Source organism: Arvicola amphibius, chromosome X (genome assembly GCF_903992535.2).
Source record: "Arvicola amphibius chromosome X, mArvAmp1.2, whole genome shotgun sequence".
Lineage (NCBI taxonomy): Eukaryota > Metazoa > Chordata > Mammalia > Rodentia > Cricetidae > Arvicola > Arvicola amphibius.
This window is the reverse complement of record NC_052065.1, coordinates 116633241-116652702: the sequence shown is the minus strand read 5'-3', so window position 1 is coordinate 116652702 and position 19462 is coordinate 116633241.

Below are 19462 nucleotides of genomic sequence, written 5' to 3'. Positions count from 1 at the left end.
GAGGATATTTCATAGGCATAGGAAGGCAGCAAAGTTTCATGGAGCAATTCTCACGATGACATTTTTGCTTCATCTGCTTCTGATTGGAATTCCCTTCAATTTTCTTGTTCGTCGTCTTTGCAGGTTAACAAAATCCTGATAACCTGACTAGCTACCTGCTCTGATGTTCTATACCTAGGCCGCTGAAAGCTTCGTGGGAGAAGTAGCAAAAACCTTTCATCAGTGAACATTCTTTTTTTCTTTTGGATTTTCAAGACAAGGCTTCTCTGTAGCTTTGGAGCCTGTCCTGGAACTCACTCTGTAGACCAGGCTGGCCTCAAACTCACAGAGATGTGCCTGCCTCTGCCTCCAGAGGTCTGGGATTAAAAGCGTGCACCAGTGAACATTATTTGCAGCAATCCAATCTATCGAGTACCAGGTAAACATGTTGTCCAATCAGAAAATGTTGCAATGCCTATCCCTTGCCTCAGTTTAAACCTTAACATGTGGGACACATTCTTCATGATCCCCTATGTAATGATTTACATTTCATTGTCACTTGACATAATCTAGATTCCCCTAGCAAGAACAGGTCAATGAAGAATTTTCTAGAATAGGTCAATCTAATCTAGACAATTAGGATGGCCTTGATATGTTCATTGACATGAAAAGGCCAGCCTAAAAGTCAACAGCAAAATTCCATGGGCATGGCTCTCAGACTGTATTAAAGAGGTGAAAAAGTGAGTTTAGCATGTGCATGCATGTGTTCCTTCTCTCCCTTCTCTTGCCCGTGGCTGAGATGTGCCTATCTGCTTTAAATCCCTGCCACACGGACATCCCTGTAAGATGCTGTTGGCAGCTGAAAGACAATCCTTGTCTCTTAAGTTGCTTTGCTCAGACCATTATATATCACAGCAACAGACAATAAACTCATACACCGCGCAGTGCCCAAAATCCACCGAAGAAGATATTTTCTATACAACACAGACAACTGATGAAGACAAACAAGAGGGACTGAAAAGGGTTGATCAAGAAAGACAGCATCCATTTTTGAACAGAACAGACTTGAGAGACTAGTTGGTGCTTCCCATACAAGCTTGAGGACCTGTGATCAATCCCTAGAACCAACATTGGCGTTTTGTTTGTTTGGTTAAGTTGAGCATGCAGGGGTGCACCTGTAAACCCAGCACTGGATGTGTGAAGACAGGGAGGTCCCTGGACAGCCACAATAGCCTAGTAAGGAAGCTCCAGGTATGCACGAGGAGAGGATATGTAAGAGAGGAAAAGAGAGATGGGGAGGAAGAGAGAGACTGATTACTTTTAGAGAAAGAGGGTTTGACAGAGCAGGTAGGAAGACTCATTTTCAGGTTGTCAAGGAGTGTGATCTCAGAAGGCTTTGGGGGCTACTTAGCCAAGACAACAATGGAAGGAAATTACATAATATATATGGGACCTTGCAGAGATAAACAGTCACAGTACTGATCACGGCCCTGAACAAGAGCAGAAATGGTAAGCTCATGAATGTGGATAAGGAGTCAAAGTGACCAGAAGGGTTGTTGAAGGACAGCAAGGAAGAGAAAGAAGGCAAGGACACAAAGGGGGAAGAATAATGTCAGTTATCTTTTCCATGAAACTTAATGTGATAGAAATTTAATATATTTGCAGAAACAATGTTAAAGAAACATTTATGAATATGTATGATATGCAAAATACTTTAAAACAAGAAATTATAAGGATAAAGAAGAATAATGTATATAATAGTAATTCTGAAATGATGAAGTATTTTGCAAAAAAATCTTTCTCATGAAATAGAATTACCTTAACATGATAATTAAATGTGTCCTTTACACTGGTTCACAGAGGATCGCGTGTCTATAAAACGAGATCTAAGAAGGAATTCCTAGATTGTGATCACATAAACTCAATCAGATATACTAATTCCATTCTTCATTATGTGACAAGTACCAAAAAGGTTTAATTCACATGCAGATAAACGTGCCACTTACGCCATGTGTGCTTTATATGGTGGCCATGTACAATAATTCTTTCTCTTTGTGTTCCTGTAGTTTTAAGCAGTGAATTGTTCCAAAGGGTTTATATTCTGCCATTAGTCAAAGCAAATGCTAACATACACTGGTCCCCACAAAGGTATCACTATTTTAGGTTCAATTGTACATTTGCACAAGCACTTACAGCAGGGCTTATCTTGCCATTTTAAGACCAAAGCAAAAGAAGGCTGCTGCGCTAACCTGGTTTGATCCTGAAGATGAGCATTTAACCAAATTATATGATGCCAATATTTGATCATTTTTGGTAAGTAGTCAAGCCTGCAGTTAGTCTTAGTACTCATAATGAACAAATTAGTGGCTGAAACTTTGACAGAATGAGGTATTAGTTTATTTTTGCATATATGGTGTACCACGTGGAAATGATTTTCCCGGGTTTTAAGCAAACTGGCTAACGCATACATACTTTTGTGCAAATGTAAGCTCAAAGAGGTATGATACCATGTAAATACATCATTAATTTTTTGCCTGGGTTTTCTTGCTGCCATTTCATTTTATTTTATTATTTATTTTATTTTTATTTATATGTATGTGTGTATGTGTATGTGTGTGTGTGTGTGTGTGTGTGTGTGTGTAGGTACCTATGGAGGCCAGAAGAGGGTTTCAGATCCCCCGAAGCTGGAGTTATAGGTGGTTTCAGCTGCCTCGTGTAGATGTTAGGAACCAAATTAAAACTTTGATCCTGTTCAAGAATATTAAGCATTCCTAATCCTCTAGTCCTGCCATTATAGAAACCATCTACAGCAGCCAGATGGTGGTACACGCCTTTAATTGCAGCACTCAGGAGGCAGAGGCAGGTAGATCTCTAAATTCAAGGCCAGCCTGGTATAAAGAGTGAATTCCAGGACAGCCAATATTGCAGAGAGAAACCCTGTCTCAAAAAAAAAATTGAAAAAAGAAGAAGAAAGAAACAAAAGAAACAATCTACTATGGTAAACTAAGTCTATATTTCCACAACAGTCAGTCAGTGAGATGAAAATAGACATAGACAAAATGGTACAGAATTAATTACACATCCGATGGACTGGAAGAAAACACAATCTTTACTGTTCTGAAACCTGTCCTCAACTGACAACCGTGCCTGTACATCATCCATCCCCATATAGAGGGAAACAAAATCTGTTCAATCAAAATGAGTACACAAAGACACTGTTTATTTAGAAGCTCTGAGGTAATTCTTCAATAAATTGGGATATATATGATTCTAGGAACCCCTACCAACAAAACAAACGAAAGCAAAAAAGCAGAACTATCCCATTCGAGCTTGCTTGATTTCACAAGATAATATAATAGATGATCTGAGGAGCTTTGCGAATTCTATTTAGGTAAAGAAAATTTCTGTGAATTGCAATAAATAAATGTTGCATGCATATAGTGGAATACTACTGTTTAATCACAGAAAATAATAAAATTACTGCTATGTACTATAAACAATGTACCTTGAAAAGCCTATGGTAAGAATAGATGCAGGCTGCCAAGGGTCATATTCTATAGGAATATTTATGTGATGTGTGAACAAAATAAACAAATGCACAGAGACAGAAATGAGATTAGTGCTGGCTTGGAGCTGAGGAGTAACAGGATCATATAGAGGTGTTTATTAAATTGTACAGTGTTTCTTTCTGATATGATGATAATGTACCCGAACTGACTGGAGAAGCTGCAGAGCTCCAAAAATGCAAAACAAACAAAAAACACAGAAAACTACTGAATTTGTACAGATTTAAAGGGTGAGTCATATAGGGTATGAACTGCTTCTCTGTGAGGTGTTACTTAAACAACCCCCTTAATTTGCCTCGTTGTAGCTTTTTGCCCAGATCTACTCTAGGATTCTGGAGAGTATTCTGTGAAACAGAGGAAAAGATCCTAAGAGCTACAGAGTCCTTTGTATCTGGGTTCACATGTCTTCTTAGTGACAAATAAATAGTGCAGTCTTAGAAAACTGATTTTCTCACATGTGAAATAAGAATGTCACATAGGCTCTTGAAGCTTGTTCTGAGAATATGGTCATTTCAATGTAGAGCCTAACCTAGCAGTGTGCTTGCCACACACACAATTACCTAGACAATGATTGTTCCCTTCCCCACTTCACATCTCCTGCAGAATTTCTCTTCTGCTCACATTTCATTCTTGTGAGCAGGGGTCAAAAGGTCATTTCATCCCATCCCTCCTTGGGAGATGACTGCATTAGCATCAAGCAAAGCACACCGAAGCTTTAGGTTGGAATAACAACTACAGAAAACTTCGCTGTGAAAGTCATTAAAACTTGTCTGTGAGCAGGAAAGACACAAAAAGAGATGAAAAAATAGGGCTGGAGGACAGCAGTAGAGGAATACACCTCATTCATAACAGAAGCATTTTGCAGTTGGCAACACCCCCATAAATGACTAATCTCCAAAAAGAAATTTGATTCCTTCAACTAGAAGGAGAAGAAGTTGAACGCTGGCAGCTGTGGCGATAAATCTTCCTATCAGTTGTGGTTATGAAGCTGGAAAATCTCGAGCTAACTGTACTGGTGAATCATGCACATTTATTTCTATGTGTTTAAATATCTTTTTCCTTTATTTATACAGAGTTGGTTTGTAATAAAGCTGCCATTAAACTCTAATGTCAGAAAGCCACTGATGAGAACTCATTTTTTTAGCGCCCATAATAATAGCACAGATGCCACTTCATGGCATGTAGTTTGCCTTTCTCTGCACAAATATTAAAATAATATTTCTACTTGAAGTGCTTAAGATATTATTGCCTTCATCCCAGCCACATAAAACTAAATTAAGGAGAGTACTTTTTGATTATATGTAGAAAATTTTAAAAATTGTTATTTGTCCAAAATGTGTGGTTTATAGAGAGACCTCACATATATAATTAAGTTCAAGAGAATCCACAGCTCAAACCCAGTGATGGAAAATCTTGTGGTGATTTAAAAATGCATAACCTTAGTCTCTAGATATGTTTCTACTTTCACACACAAAAGTACATGTCCCTGCTCTGCAACTGAGTTGTTTAATACAAAGAGGGATTGGAGTTGGGGCAAGAGTGTGGGGAAGAATCTCGGTGGCAGGAGAGGAGAAAGTTGCAATATTTAGCTAGCAAAAGGAATGTTAACTTTCATCTTGGGTGCTCAGTGAGAATTTCCAAGAATTCTCACACTAGCCATGGCTGCAGAACTTAGGTCTGATCTTCTAGGAGAAACTTTTTGCTCCTGGAAAGTTGTTCATTCATCCATTCTTGATAAGTATGTAGTAGCTAAATCTTTCAATAGTACCATGATGAATTGAATTAAGAAGTATATTCAAACTTGGCATGGTGGCACAGTCTTTGTGTCCCAGAACTTGGGAGGCAGAGGCAGGTAGATGTCTGTGAGCTCGAGGTTTGAATAGTTTACATACCAAATTCCAGGCCAGCTAATGGCTACATGGTTAGGCACTGTCTCACAAAATAATTGTATTCAAACTACCAGTATTTGAGTATAATTGACAAAAAATATATCTGAAGTATTGTTTTTACAATGGTTTTATGTACATTCTGAAATAATTACAATAGTGTAGTGGAGGGGCTGCGGGCTGCATCCCACCACTTGGCTCCTGGCCGCCCTCCTCCCGGCCACCGGCTAGCTTATACCCCGAAATAACAACACACAAATTGTATTCTTTTAAACACTGCCTGGCCCTTAGTTTCAGCCTCTTACTCACATCTTGACTAACCCATATCTAATAATCTGTGTAGCACCACAAAGTGGTGCCTTACCAGGTAGATTCTAGCGTGCGTCCATCTTGGGCTGGAGCTTCATCGCATCTGGCTTCTCTCTCTGAGGAGAGGCACGACAGTCTGCCTCACTTAGGAGAGGCGTGGCAATTTACTGATCCTTCTACCTCACTTCCTCTTCCTGTTCTGTCTACTCCACCCACCTAAGGGGCGGTCTATCAAATGGGCCAGGCAGTTTCTTTATTAATTATCCAATGAAATCATCAGATAGATAGAAGACACACCTACATCACAATAGCAAAGCTAATTGACAGATACATGCACTTTTCACTGTAGTAATGCTATTTAGGTATATTTTCTTGACATACAAAATATAATACAGTATTTATTTTAGAAAAAGCTTTTTATAACCCAAGCTTGCTTCAAATTTGCTATGTAGCTGAGATGACCTTGAATTCTTGATCCTCGGATCTCCAACTTCCAAGTACTAAAATGCTAGGTGGAAATCATCTCACCCAGGAACTACCACACCACACTCTAGACTTCTAGGACTTACTCATCCCACAAAGCCGCAACTGCAGACTTTGGACTATCTCAGTCCTTAGACACTACAGCTCCACTCACTCCTATGAATTCGGATTCTGTAGATTCCATATATAATGAAATCACACAGTATATGTCATGAGTTAGTTCAGTTAGTATAATGCCCCCCCCCCAGGGTCATCCATATTGTCACAAATAGCAGTATTTTCTTCTTCCTAAAGGTGGTAACATTCTACTGTGTGTCTATGTATATGTACAATTTTTAGAACTAATTTATGGGCTTATGGACACTTTGGTTTAATTGTGTATGTCTTCATTTTTAAATTGTATACATATGTCCGTTTTGCCTGAATGTGTGTCTGTGTACAATGTACATGTTTGGTGCCAGCAGAGGTCAGAAGAGGGCATTAGTTTTCCTCAACTGAAGTTACAGATGATTGTGAGCCTCCATGTGAGCTCGCGAAACTGAAGCCAGGTCCACTCATAGAGCCAACAGGGACTCTTAACCATTCGGCCTCTCTCCAGCTTCCCGATTTCACATATTGATTGTTGTGAATAATGTTGAAATGAATAATAAGTATAGTTACCTCTTTGATATACCTTCCACTTGCATACATACCCAGAAGTGGCATTGCTGGGTCATATAGACGTTAGCTGTTTTCTATAATGGTCATTCCAGTTTACATTCCTATCAGTAGATGAACTGAGCACAAGGATTTTCCTATTTCTCTGCATGCATGTGAGCACTTTTTAGACTTTGTCCTTCTGTCGTTGCCATTAAAACTGTCGTGAGGCAACATTTCATTGTGGCATTGATTCAGACTTCCTGGTGATTTGCGATGTTCAGTAGTTTTTTCATGTACTGCTTACCTTTTGTGAGACTTCTGACAAATGTCTATGCAGGTTCTTTGCCTAATTTTAAAATGAAGTCATTTGTTTACTTGTTGGTGAATTGTGCTGCTCGTTTATTTTGATGTTATGTTTTTAGCAGGTATATGTTTTACACATATGTTCTTCCATTTTTGCAATTTTTTTTCTTGTAAAGCCAAGAACAGTATGGCTCGGGTTAGCAATCTAAGGTTCTTCGAGGGTAAAATTGGAGGTGAAAACAGGAAACTCCCTCCAGAATCTCACAGGTCATCTAGCCTGGTATATGCAGCTTAAATAACAGAGAGATACTATCTCAGACAAACTGAAAGGCAAGAAACCAACAGTTCACAGACATGCTATACCACAAATGACTCGACTTACAAATTTGAACACATAAACAGTACATACACATACGATGTGTTGAATTTGTATATGCACACACACACACACACACATTCATTGCCAATACTAACCGAGCTTTTCTGTACATTTACTTCTACTGCTTTTACCATCATAGAGCTTATGTTTACATCATTAATCCACTTTGAGTTGATATTTTTTTGTTTCATTTATTTTCTTAAGATAGTTTTATGTATAGAGTGTTCTGTTTCATGTATGCATGTGTAGGCCTGGTGCCTAAAAAGTCCAGAAAAAGGTGTTTGATTCCCTGCAACTGGAGTTACAGAATTGTTACAGTTACGAATAGGACCTAGCGCCTTTACAGGAGCACCAAGTGCTTTTAATGACTGATCTATCTCTTCAACATCTTGAGTTGTTTTTCTATAGATCCAGACCCTCCACAAGCAAAAAAAAAATAATGATACTTTAGTATAATTTGAAGTCTAAATAGTGTCACCACAGTATAGTATACGGTGCAATGGACCTATCAATTTCATTCCGCTGTGAGCTTAAACGCATTTTCTTCCAACACCATTTATATTTAAGAGGCCGTCATTTTTTCACTGTGTGTTCTTGGCACCGTTGTGAGAAATCCGTTGACTGTGAATGTGTGAGTAGTTTCTAGAGCTTTTCTGTGCTATTAATCTGTCTGCAGTTATGCGTGTGCCATGCTGCTATGACTCCTATAGTATCTCAGTACATGTGCAATCAGGTATATGATGGCTTCAGCTTTCTTCTTTTGGCTCAGAATTGGTTTGACTACTCAAGGTCTTTTATAGTTTCTTTCAAATTTTAGGGATTCCTTTTACATTTCTGTAAAAATGAGAGTTGAAATTGTGGCAGGGATTGCCCTGAATCGGTAGAGTGCTTTGGGCAGTATGCTATTGAAGCACTCTAACTGTAGTCCACGAGCATGGAATAGCTTCAGTTGATTTGGCTTAGATTTCTTTCAACCGCGTTGACATTTTTTTCAGCATGTATGCAGTATGACTTCTCAGAGGAATTCTACTTCCATTCACTCCAAGCAGAGAAGGCAGTGACACACCAAAGACAATAATTCATTTACTCGGGGAGCCAGTGAGAGTAATTTGGGCTATATACAGAAGCATGAGTGAGGAGTTCCTTCCGAGATCTGGGGTAGTTCTTGGCAGCCGTACCACTGAAGAAGTTTCCATCCTCCGGGAATTGTTGACTGCTTATGATATCCCAAAACAGCTTGAGGAGGTAAGGATTTATTTTATCTAACACTTTGTACCCACAAGGGATGTCAAGACAGGAACATAAGGTAGGGCCTGAAGGACAAGGTAGGTACTGTTGGAGAAGCCATTAAGGGCTGCTGATTTTTGCCTTTGCTCAGTTTGCTTTTTTAGAGGATCCAGAATCACTTGCCTAGGGTAGCAGCACCCCCAAGTGATCTGGGCCCTTACAAATCAATCATCAATCAAGACAACATATCAAAGACTTACCTTCTTCTAAAATGACTTTAGCGTGCGTCAAATTGATATAAAGCTAGGCAGAACAGTTGATCCCATGTCTACTTAAACATCACTGATCAACCACAACATTTCTTTTTTGTTGTTCCCAACAAGCCATATTAAGAGCAATATCACAATATAAAACACTCTAAACTTAAAAGCCCCATGATGTTTAAAAATTCCAACATTTTAAAAAGCTCGGTCTCTTCAAAAATAAATCTAAAGTCTCTTTCACAAGTCAAAGTTTCTCAACTGTGGGGTCCTATAAAATCAAAAGTAAGGTAAATACTTTTCTAGTTCAACAAGGGAGAACCAGGTCACAGTCATAATCTGAACAAAGCAAAATCAAACTACAACAGTACAAATAACTCAATATCTGGGATTCACTTATGTTCTTCTGAGCTCCTCCGAAGAGCCTGAACTACTTCTCCAGCTTCACCCTCTGCAACACACAGCTTCTCTTCTAGCCTAAGGCCAATGCCCCAGCTGTAGCTGTCATTGACTGTTGTCTTGTGGTATTGGCATCTCCAAAATGTTGGCATTTTCTGCTGCAACTGTGTTGTATGAAGGCCACTCGTTTGTTCCTGGCTGCCCAGAACCTAAATAATCACACAGAAGCTATATTAATTACAACACTGCTTGGCCTATTAGTTTATGCATATTTCTAGCTCACTCTTATCTCATTTTAATTGATTTTTATTGATCTCTACATTTTTCTCTGCTACCCACCCTGCCTCTCCCTTTCCCCTTCAACCGTCTCCCAAAGTCCCCATGCTCCCAATTTACTCAGGAGATCTTGTCTTTTTCTACTTCCCATTTAGATTAGATTTATGTATGTCTCTCTTACGGTCCTCATTGTTGTCTAGGTTTTCTGGGATTGTGATTTGTGGGCTGGTTTTCTTTGCTTTATGTTTAAAAAAACACTTATGAGTGAGTGTACATGTGATAATTGTCTTTCTGGGTCTTTCTTTGGATGTCAGTGTGGTGATTTCTCAGAAAATTAGAAAACAACCTTCCTCAAGACCCAGTAATACCACTTTTGAGTAGATATCCAAAGCATGCTCAATCATGCCACAAGGACATGTGCTCAACTATGTTCATAGCAGTTTTGTTTGTCATAGCCAGAACCTGGAAACAACCTAAATGCTCCTCGACTGAAGAATGGATAAGGAAAATGTGGTACATTTATACAATGGAGTACTACACAGCAGAAAAAAATATGACATCTTGAATTTTGCAGGCAAATGGATGGAGCTAGAAAACATCATTTTGAGTGAGATAAACCAGACTCAGAAAGACAATTATCACATGTACTCTTATCTCTTAAATTAACCAGTTTCTGTTATTTTATATTTTACTAGGAGGCTCATGGCCTACTGGTAAGCTTCCAGCTGGTGGCTTGGATCTTTCCCCTCTGGCATCTCCTTGATTCTGCTTCCTTTCTCCCAGCATTCAGTTTAGTTTTCTCCACCTACCTCTGTTCTGCCCTGCTATAGGCTCAAAGCAGTTCTTTATTCATTAACCAATAAAAGCAACACATATACAGAAGGACTTCCCACACCACAACTGGGCTTCAGTACTTTTACCATTCATCTTTCTGGGGCTCTCTTCACGGACTCTGACTCTGCCACATGGTACCATGACTCAAATTCTATCCATGACCCCTTCAATCTTAGGACCTCAACTGGAACTGAGGCTGAAACTTCACCAGTGGCATCTGCTTGCCTCTCTTTAGAAATTCCAGTCCTGCCGTGCAGTACCAAGTCTGAACTGCTCTCTATGACTTTGTGTGCTTTCAAATCATGTACCAACTGAGAAATCCTTATACATTCCCAAATTCTGCTGTTGGCGTGACATTCCTGACCACTTCTTAACCACAGGTTTTGTATGATGACATTGAGACTTTACTAAAGATTTCCCCTTCAGTTATGCTGCTCTCTTCTTGATCACCACTAATTTATCAGCTCCAGCTAACCAGTATCAATTGTCCCAGAAAACAAAAGCATTCACCTTTGTGGATTTTAATTTAAATTATTAAAAGACACTGATAGAGTCTTTAAGGGACTCAAACTTCCCTCTGAAGCTTCTAAGCCAGGCCTCCATTATCTGTGCTTCTCTCAGCAGCATCATTTGAGTTCCCATAGCAACCGCTCACTTATCTCTGAGCACTCAGTGGCTTTTCCAGCCCAACATTCCAAAATCTTTCCACAATCCTCCCCAAAACAAATGGTCAGGTCTGTCACAGCAACATCCTATGAACCTGGTACCAATTTCGGTCTTATTCCTGTGATGAAAACCAAAGAAATTTAGGGAAGAAAGGGTTTATTTTACTTTCCACTTTCAGGTCCATGAATGAATGAAGTCAAAGTAGAAACTCAAGGCAGAACCTGGAAGCAGGAGCTGATGCAGAGGCCATGGAGGAGTGCTGCTTACTGACTTGCTCCCCATGGCTTGCTCAGCCTGCTTTCTTATAGAACACAGGATCACCAGCCCAAGGAAAGCATCACTCACAATGATCAGGGCCCTCCCATACTAATCCTGCCAATCCTAGTAAGGAATTTGAACATGCCATTCTTTGTAACCAGGCAAGTTCTCAAGTGTATTGATTGGGACACCAACCCAGTTATAAAACCTTCAACCTTCAGTGCGTCCTGTCTGCAGAGTGTTCTGGGACAGGACCCTAGCAGAATCCTCATCAAAGAGACCAGACAGACTTCATCCAACAACTGATGGGAGCAGATGCTGAGTTCAACAGCCAAACACTAGATGGAGTTCAGAGAGTCCTGCAGAGGAGGAGGAGTAAGGACAGAAGGAAGCAGAAGGATCAGGGACACCATAAGAACATGACCCACAGAATCAACTGACCAGGACTCATGGGGGCTCACAGAATCAACTGACCAGGACCTATGAGGGTTTGCAGAGATCAGGGTACTTGTAGAGGTCTGACCTAGATGTATGCTATGGCTTAGTAGCTTGGTGTTCTTGTGGGATTACTAACAGTGGGAACAGGGACTGTCTCTGGCTCTCTTGCTTACTTGTGTGACCCTTCTTCTCTTACTGGGTTGCCTCATCCGGCCTTAATGTGGCGGTATGTACCTGGTGTTACTGTAACATGTTATGCTGAGTTTGATGGATGTCCCTGGGAGGTCTACTCTTTTCTGACAGAAGGCAGAGGAGGGTAGATCTGGAGGAAAGGGGAAGTGGGGGTACAGACTGGTAGAAGGAGAGGGAGGCAAAACTGAAGTCAGGATGTAATATATGAGAGAAGAATAAAAAGATGGATGGATGGGTAGATAGATAGATAGATAGATAGATAGATAGATAGATAGATAGATAGATAGATGAGGTGGTACCAAATGGAATAATTAAGCCCCTTCCTTTTCTAAGTGGGACATGGAAGAGGTAATTAGATAGGTCATGAGTGCCCTTTCCTCAGCAAATGGATTAGTCTATTAATGATATACTGAATTAATGAGCTATCTTGAGAGTGTTCCTATCAAACCCATTTTAACTCTGTGTCTTCAATGTACTGCACTTTGCTATTTAATGTCCTTGCTACCTTGAGACTCTTCAGAATCTCCACAACCAAGGAGACACTCACCAGATGCACCCCCTTACACCTTGGACTTTTCGACCTCCAGAGATGTAATACACAAATTTATTTCATTTACAATTTACTCAGAATCAGGTGTTCCATTATGTCAACAGAAAATAGAGTAAGTTTAAAAACCTTTGGGATATTAAGCTATTATCCTGGATTGAATGCTAAGGTTTTATCTCTGTTGTGTTCATGAGGTCACTAGTAGAATATATGCCCTTTTAAATATGGACTGCTTTAGACTCTGTATTTGGGGATTAATTTTGAATCCATACTTCTGGAATTTTCTGTAACTAAAATTTGGACACAAAAACTGTTTGGTTTCTCTTCTGTGTGTAACAAATTCAAGTTTAGCATCAATTTCATATAGAAGAATAAAATCCTGATGATTTTTAAGAAGGCAGGCAGCTCCCAGGCACCGTCCATTAGAATCTCCAGGGGATAGAATCAGAGAAAACGGATAACAGCTCTCACAAGAGCTGCATGATGTCACAAAATTTCTACTCTAAATAAGAAGGAAAAGAGAGAACTTTACAAAGCAGAACAGGAGAGCAAGTCCAGAGCCCATCCTGGGGGATTGATGTGGTTAGGGGAGCTTTGGCCTCCTAAAGAGGGGAGTGAAAGAGCAGATGTTCATGAGGGCTCGGAGCTTAAGACAAACGTCTCAGAAAATCTTCACTGTACTTTCAATCACACACATCTTAAGGAGCAGGAAAGGAAAGGAGGGGAGGAGATGGGAAAAACACTCCCTTCCAGGTTTGTCTAGAATGGGGTCGAGAAGCCATTTTTTTTTTTGAAAGACCCCCATTGAGTCAGCACATAGCCAGCCTAGGTCGCCCCTGAATCATGTAGGGTAGGAGCAGAGAGCAAGTGTGAGAGGACTATTACACTGAAACCCGGCCAGCAGAGTATGTCTAGACAGTGGGGAAGAAACTTTGAGTCAGAACCAGGCACTAGTCAGTGAGGTGGAAACCGGGTCAGAGCCAGAGTCTGCAATGGAACACAGGCATGGGTTCCAAGGGCACTGGACATGAGAAGGAGCTGCCCAGGCGCATGATCAGCATGTGCAATCCAAACCGTGAAGGATCTCCCACTGAGGGGACCAACATCTGTGATTCAAATTTGGACACAGCTTCCCAGGAACATGGCCAGTATTCTCAACCTCATAGGTAGGAATAGCATCTACCCATAGCCTTCAAAAGAACTGAACCCGAGGGACTGGGAAGCAGCTCTGACCATGTTAAGATCCTGTATCGAATCCCCATGCAGCACTTTCCTCTTCCCTTGTATTCCGCTTTCATTTAACCATGGTCAAGTTAGCAAACCTCCCCATGTCCTGTTCTGTTATACTGTCCACTCTCCCATTTCTGTATTTGTTCCTCTCCCTATTCTGTCCTTTTCTTTCATATGTATGTGTGCATGCATGTATGTGTATGTGTGTGTGTGTATATATATATATATATATATGAGTTTTATTCTTATTCTTTTATTTTAATTTTACATTCCAACCACAGTTCTCCCTCCTACCATCCCCCCGCCTCCCATTTGCTCCCCCTAGCCCACCCCCATCCACTCCTCCCAAATGGTAAGGGCTCCCATAGGTAGGATCAACATAATAAAAATGGCAATCTTACCAAAAGCAATCTTCAGATTCAGTGCAGTCCCCATCCAAATCCCAACACAATTCTTCAAATACCTGGAAAGAACAATAATCAACTTCATATAGAAAAACAACAACAAGAAAGAAAAAAAGAATAGCTAAAATAATCCTGTATAATAAAAGAACTTCTAGAGGCATTGCCATCAGGACTAGAAGCTCTATTATAGAGCTATAGTAATAAAAACAGCTTGGTATTAGCATAAAAATGGAATTGAATTGAATTGAATTGAAGACCTTGACATTAATTCACACACCTATGAACACCTATATTTTATGACATTTTTATTTAAAACTCTTTTTAAAATTAAATACACTTTGATCATATTCTCCCACTCCCCAAGTCTTTCCAGGTCCTCTCCCCATCCAACATACCTAACATTAAGATTTTTTCTCAAAAAAAGAACCAAAAAGTCAAGTAAAGCAACAAAAACAAAAACATGAAGCTAAAAATGCAAAACCAAACCCCAAAGAGGAAATAATAATAATAATAATAATAATAATAAGAAGAAGAAGAAGAAGAAGAAGAAGAAAAACCACCAAATCATTTCCAAATAAAAATAAAAAACACACACCAAAAAACTGTGGACTCCATTATATGTTGTTTAACTAATCCTGAACATGAAGATTGGTTGGAATGGTTGAAATACCATTGGAGAAAACTGATTTCTCCTCTCACAATAGGTATAAGTGATAGTTCAGTTGTTAAACTATCACTTTCAAGTTGGGCAAGACAAACCAACAGAAGGAAAAGAGCCTAAAAGAAGACACAAGAATCAGAGATTCATTGGTTCATTCACTTGGGAATCCTGTTGAAACACTAAACGGAAATCCATAATATGTACAAAGAGGACCTGATTCAGACCCATGCAATCTTTGTGTATTCTGCCTCAGTCTCTGAGTTCATATATGTGTCAATCTTGCTAGTTTAGTCTTGCTACTTTAGTCCCAGATAGCCCTGGGACCTATGGAAAAACCTGATAACACTGTTCTAAAAAGAGAAAACATCTGTAGTGATAAAAATGACTCCTGATAGTATTCCACTATACTCATAGATCAGTGTCTTGTTCAACCATCATTTGAGAAAATTCTTCCTGCAGCAGATGGGAACAAATATACATACCCACAGTCAGACATTACGCAGAGAGTGAGAGACCTTGGAATACTAAGCCCTAAATAGGATGCCTCAATCAAATCCTTCCCCTCAGAGCTCAGGGATTCCTGACAAAAAAAGGGTCAGAAAAAAGTTAAGAGCCAGGGGTAAAAAAGGACACCAAGGAAACAAGACCAGCTATTCTTTCCTTTCCATTTTCCTCCTAATAGACTTTCCCAAGAAACTAGACTGCCATGGTTTCCTGCTATCACTTCTTCAACTCTTGGGAGCTAGCTGGTAATGATTTAGATAATCCATGTTCAATCTACTCTTAGGAAAAACTGCCTTATCTTCCCCTTGAACTCCTGTGGTTCCCCCTTCTGTTTAGTTTTTCACCCTTTATGCCCTTCTTTATTTTCAAACTCCATTATTATTGTATGACTGCAAGTGTGTGCATGATGTGTGCGTGTATGATATGGGGCACATGTGGAAGTCAGAAGACAACTTTGTAGAGTTGGCTCTCTCCTACCACTTTTGCATGAGTTCTAGGAATTGAAAGGTTGCTGTGAATACCCTCAAAAAATTTCTTTGCTTAACTGCTGACTGAGAGGAACCTAGCACACAGAATACACCATGAAGACCTGATTAACAGTGCCCCCAAACAGCAGGAAGCAGTATGAACAGAACTATGCCTATATTCCCAAATATTGTTTGTAAATGTTCTTTTATGTTGTGATGGGAGTGGCGGGTTGTGTTCCGCCACCCGGCTAGCTTTACCCGAAATAATTACACAGAAACTGTATTCATTTAAACACTGCCTGGCCCATTAGTTTCAGCCTCTTATTGGCTAATTTTCACACCTTGCTTTAACCCATATTTAGTAATCTGCATAGCACCACAAGGTGGGCTTACCGGGAAGCATCTTAGCCTGTGTCCATCTTGGAGAGGATAGCTATGGTGACTGCCTATGGCAACTGCCTGAAGCGTCTGCCATCTCTATCCCAGAATTCTGTTCTGTCTACTCCGCCTACCTAATTTTCTGTCCTATTAAAGGGCCAAGGCAGTTTCTTTATTAACCAATGAAAGTAACACATAGACAGATGACCCTCCTCTATCACTTGTACATTTAAAGAGGAATATGCTATAAAGATTTGCATTGGTATGGATCTTGGTTTACTGATACAAATTTAAGGTCAATTTTGTTATGTGTATATATATATTTTTGCTCTTGATTAAGGTATTGTGATTGTGTAGCCCATTTAAAAATATAATGTATAATTTAGAAATATAATCATCAAGCTTGTAGCCATGTTAGGTTTTCTAGATATATAGAGATATATTTCAGTTAGATAGGTATTCTTCAAATCTTTCAGGACCTTCAGAATATGACATTTAAAATGTTTAACTTAAGACTTTTCATGACAATGAGACACATCTTCTTTTGGCAGCACCAAGCTACTTCAAGATGGGCATAGAAGAGGCTACTTACGAAGTTGGTTAGCCATTGGGCAAGAAACTGCTCTTGCCTGGACTGTTGCATAAACTGGACATGCAGGACCCACAGAGAAATGACTGCTAAACTTGCCTAAAGGTACGATGATCCTTCGGGATTCCTGCTTCATGAAAGTGTCTGCCAGATATTCTGCAGGACACAAAAGAAAGTGACTGAAAACTGCCAGCATAGGCAAAACTGCTACATGAAAGAGTCTGCCAGACATTCTACAGGAAACGGAAGTGACTGACAAATTGCCCATATAGGATGAACTGTTTTTGAAGTTTCTTGTTTCATAGAAAAATCTGCTGGATACTATGGGCCTATAGGCTGAATAGGATGCCCCAACGATACAAAAGAACTTTGGGTGACTGTCCAGGCAGCAAGATGTTTCTGTTAATTCTGGGGTTTTGGAAGTTGCTTACAGTATACCTCCTGTTTACTTAGGTGATATTATATCCTTCTGGAGTCTTTAATGGGGTTGAAGAATAGATTATAGTTATAATTTTCCTTAGTTATGATAAAAGATAAAGTAAATATTGTAACTGTAGTTCTTGCTGGATACCTGTTTTGTTATATGTAGTTTTGCTATGTTAAAGTTAAAGCTTTCCTTTTTATTTAAACAGGAAAGAGGAAACGGTATAGGAGGTCCTTCTGTCTATGTGTTTCTTTCATTAATGAATAAAGAAACTGCCTTGGCCTGTTGATAGGGCAAAACTTATGTAGGTGGGGGAGATGGAACTGAATTCTGGGAGGAAGAAAGCAGAGTCAGAGAGAAGCCATGGATCCTCCTCCTGAGACAGACGCAGGTTAGAATCTTGCCGGTAAGCCATAGCCACATGGCAATACACAGGTTAATGGAGATGGGTTAAATTAAGATGTAAGAGTTAGCCAATAAGAAGTTAGAGCTAATGGGCCAAGTGGTGATTAAATTAATACAGTTTCTGTGTAGTTATTTCAGGGCTAAGCTAGCTGGGTGGCTGGGACAAACAAGCTGGCCCTCCTCCTACACTACTAGGCTTCATGGCAATTACTCTCACCCACTCTTTGTACAACCATCTTGTGTCTCCCTCTACATTTTTCTCAATCATTCAAATACTAATCATATCATACTCTGCTTTTTTCTCTTTCTTCCATATCCTGTTGTGATCCAGCTGCCGTTACTCCCCCTGACTGACAGTGGAACTTCTTTGTGGTCTGTAATTGACAAGGATGTTTGTGTTCTTTCTGGCTGATGGGTCTCCACAGAAGGAGTAGAGGTATAAAAGGTTGCTTGGCAAAATAAAGGTTGCTGTTCTTCTACCTGAAAAGAAGCCTTTGTGTCTCAATCCCGGTACCCCTCACCAGTCTTGGCTATCCAGGCTGCGCTGGCCACAGCAATATCCTTCAGTAACATAGTGGCCCTTATTCTTTTTACTTAATAAACCTAATGGAATTGAAGGCCAGTTGTTTTTAATTAACTTTTGCTGTACTCTCATAGTAAGCATCCAAACTGATAGTGATTATATTCATGTATATTATTCTACTCTTAAAGTCACAGGTCAAGATTGGGCATGGCGTCCCATGCATATGGTCTACTGATATAGACCCTAGTCCAGCAGAGAAAACAAATGGTACCTCAGCCCTATAACAACCCAGTCCCTCTTTCACATTGCAAACAGATCCACTGAAAGAATAATAATGAACCCAAGCAACAAATCTCAATGCAAAACCATAAGAAACATGAAAATCAAAGGCAACATGCCACTTGTAGACCTTAAGGTAAAACATGCATTTCCAGAAACAGTTGGAGGAAACACTAGAGAAAATATTTCAACATATAGCCAGTGGCAAGGACTTTCAGAAAAGCTCCGCAGTCATTCAAGAAATAACACCAACATCTGACAAATGAGATCACATAAAATTAAAAGGCTTCTGCACATCAAATTAAAAATTAATAGAATGAAGAAGTCATCTACATACTGGGAGAAAATTCTTTTGGAGCTACACAATCAAAAGAGGAATAAAGTCAGCAATACACAAAGAACTCAAAAACCAAATCAGAAGATATTGGAGAACTAGTCTCGAAATAATCTAATGAAATGAACAAGTGACTACAAATATCCATTCAATGAAAAAAAATAAAAAAAACCAAAAAACAAATATCCATTAAATGTATGAAACAAACGTTCCAGATCACTAGCCATCAGAGAAGTGTAACGCAAAACTATATTGAAATTCCATCTTACTCCAGCCAGCACGGCAGTCTTTCATAAAAAAAAAAAAAGAAATAACAACACATGCTGACAAAGATGCAAGCAAATGCAAACCCACTACCACACTGTGAGCAAGCATGCAAACTGGCCCAGTCGCCAGAATGCCTTGTCATCTTTTTCAAAATTCAGTGTGCTGAATGTGTACGAGTAGAGGGCCCATGCTTGGCCATCTCGCTGGCCCATATTTGTTTTGTTTTGTTTAGAACAACTGAAACAGTGTGTATTTTATTTCTACTATGTGCTCCTGCCCTCTGCCATACTGTCCTGTTGTTTGATTCGGTTCAGATTGGTTTGGTTCTGCTGACCTGCGTGGCTTTCCTTGAGCCT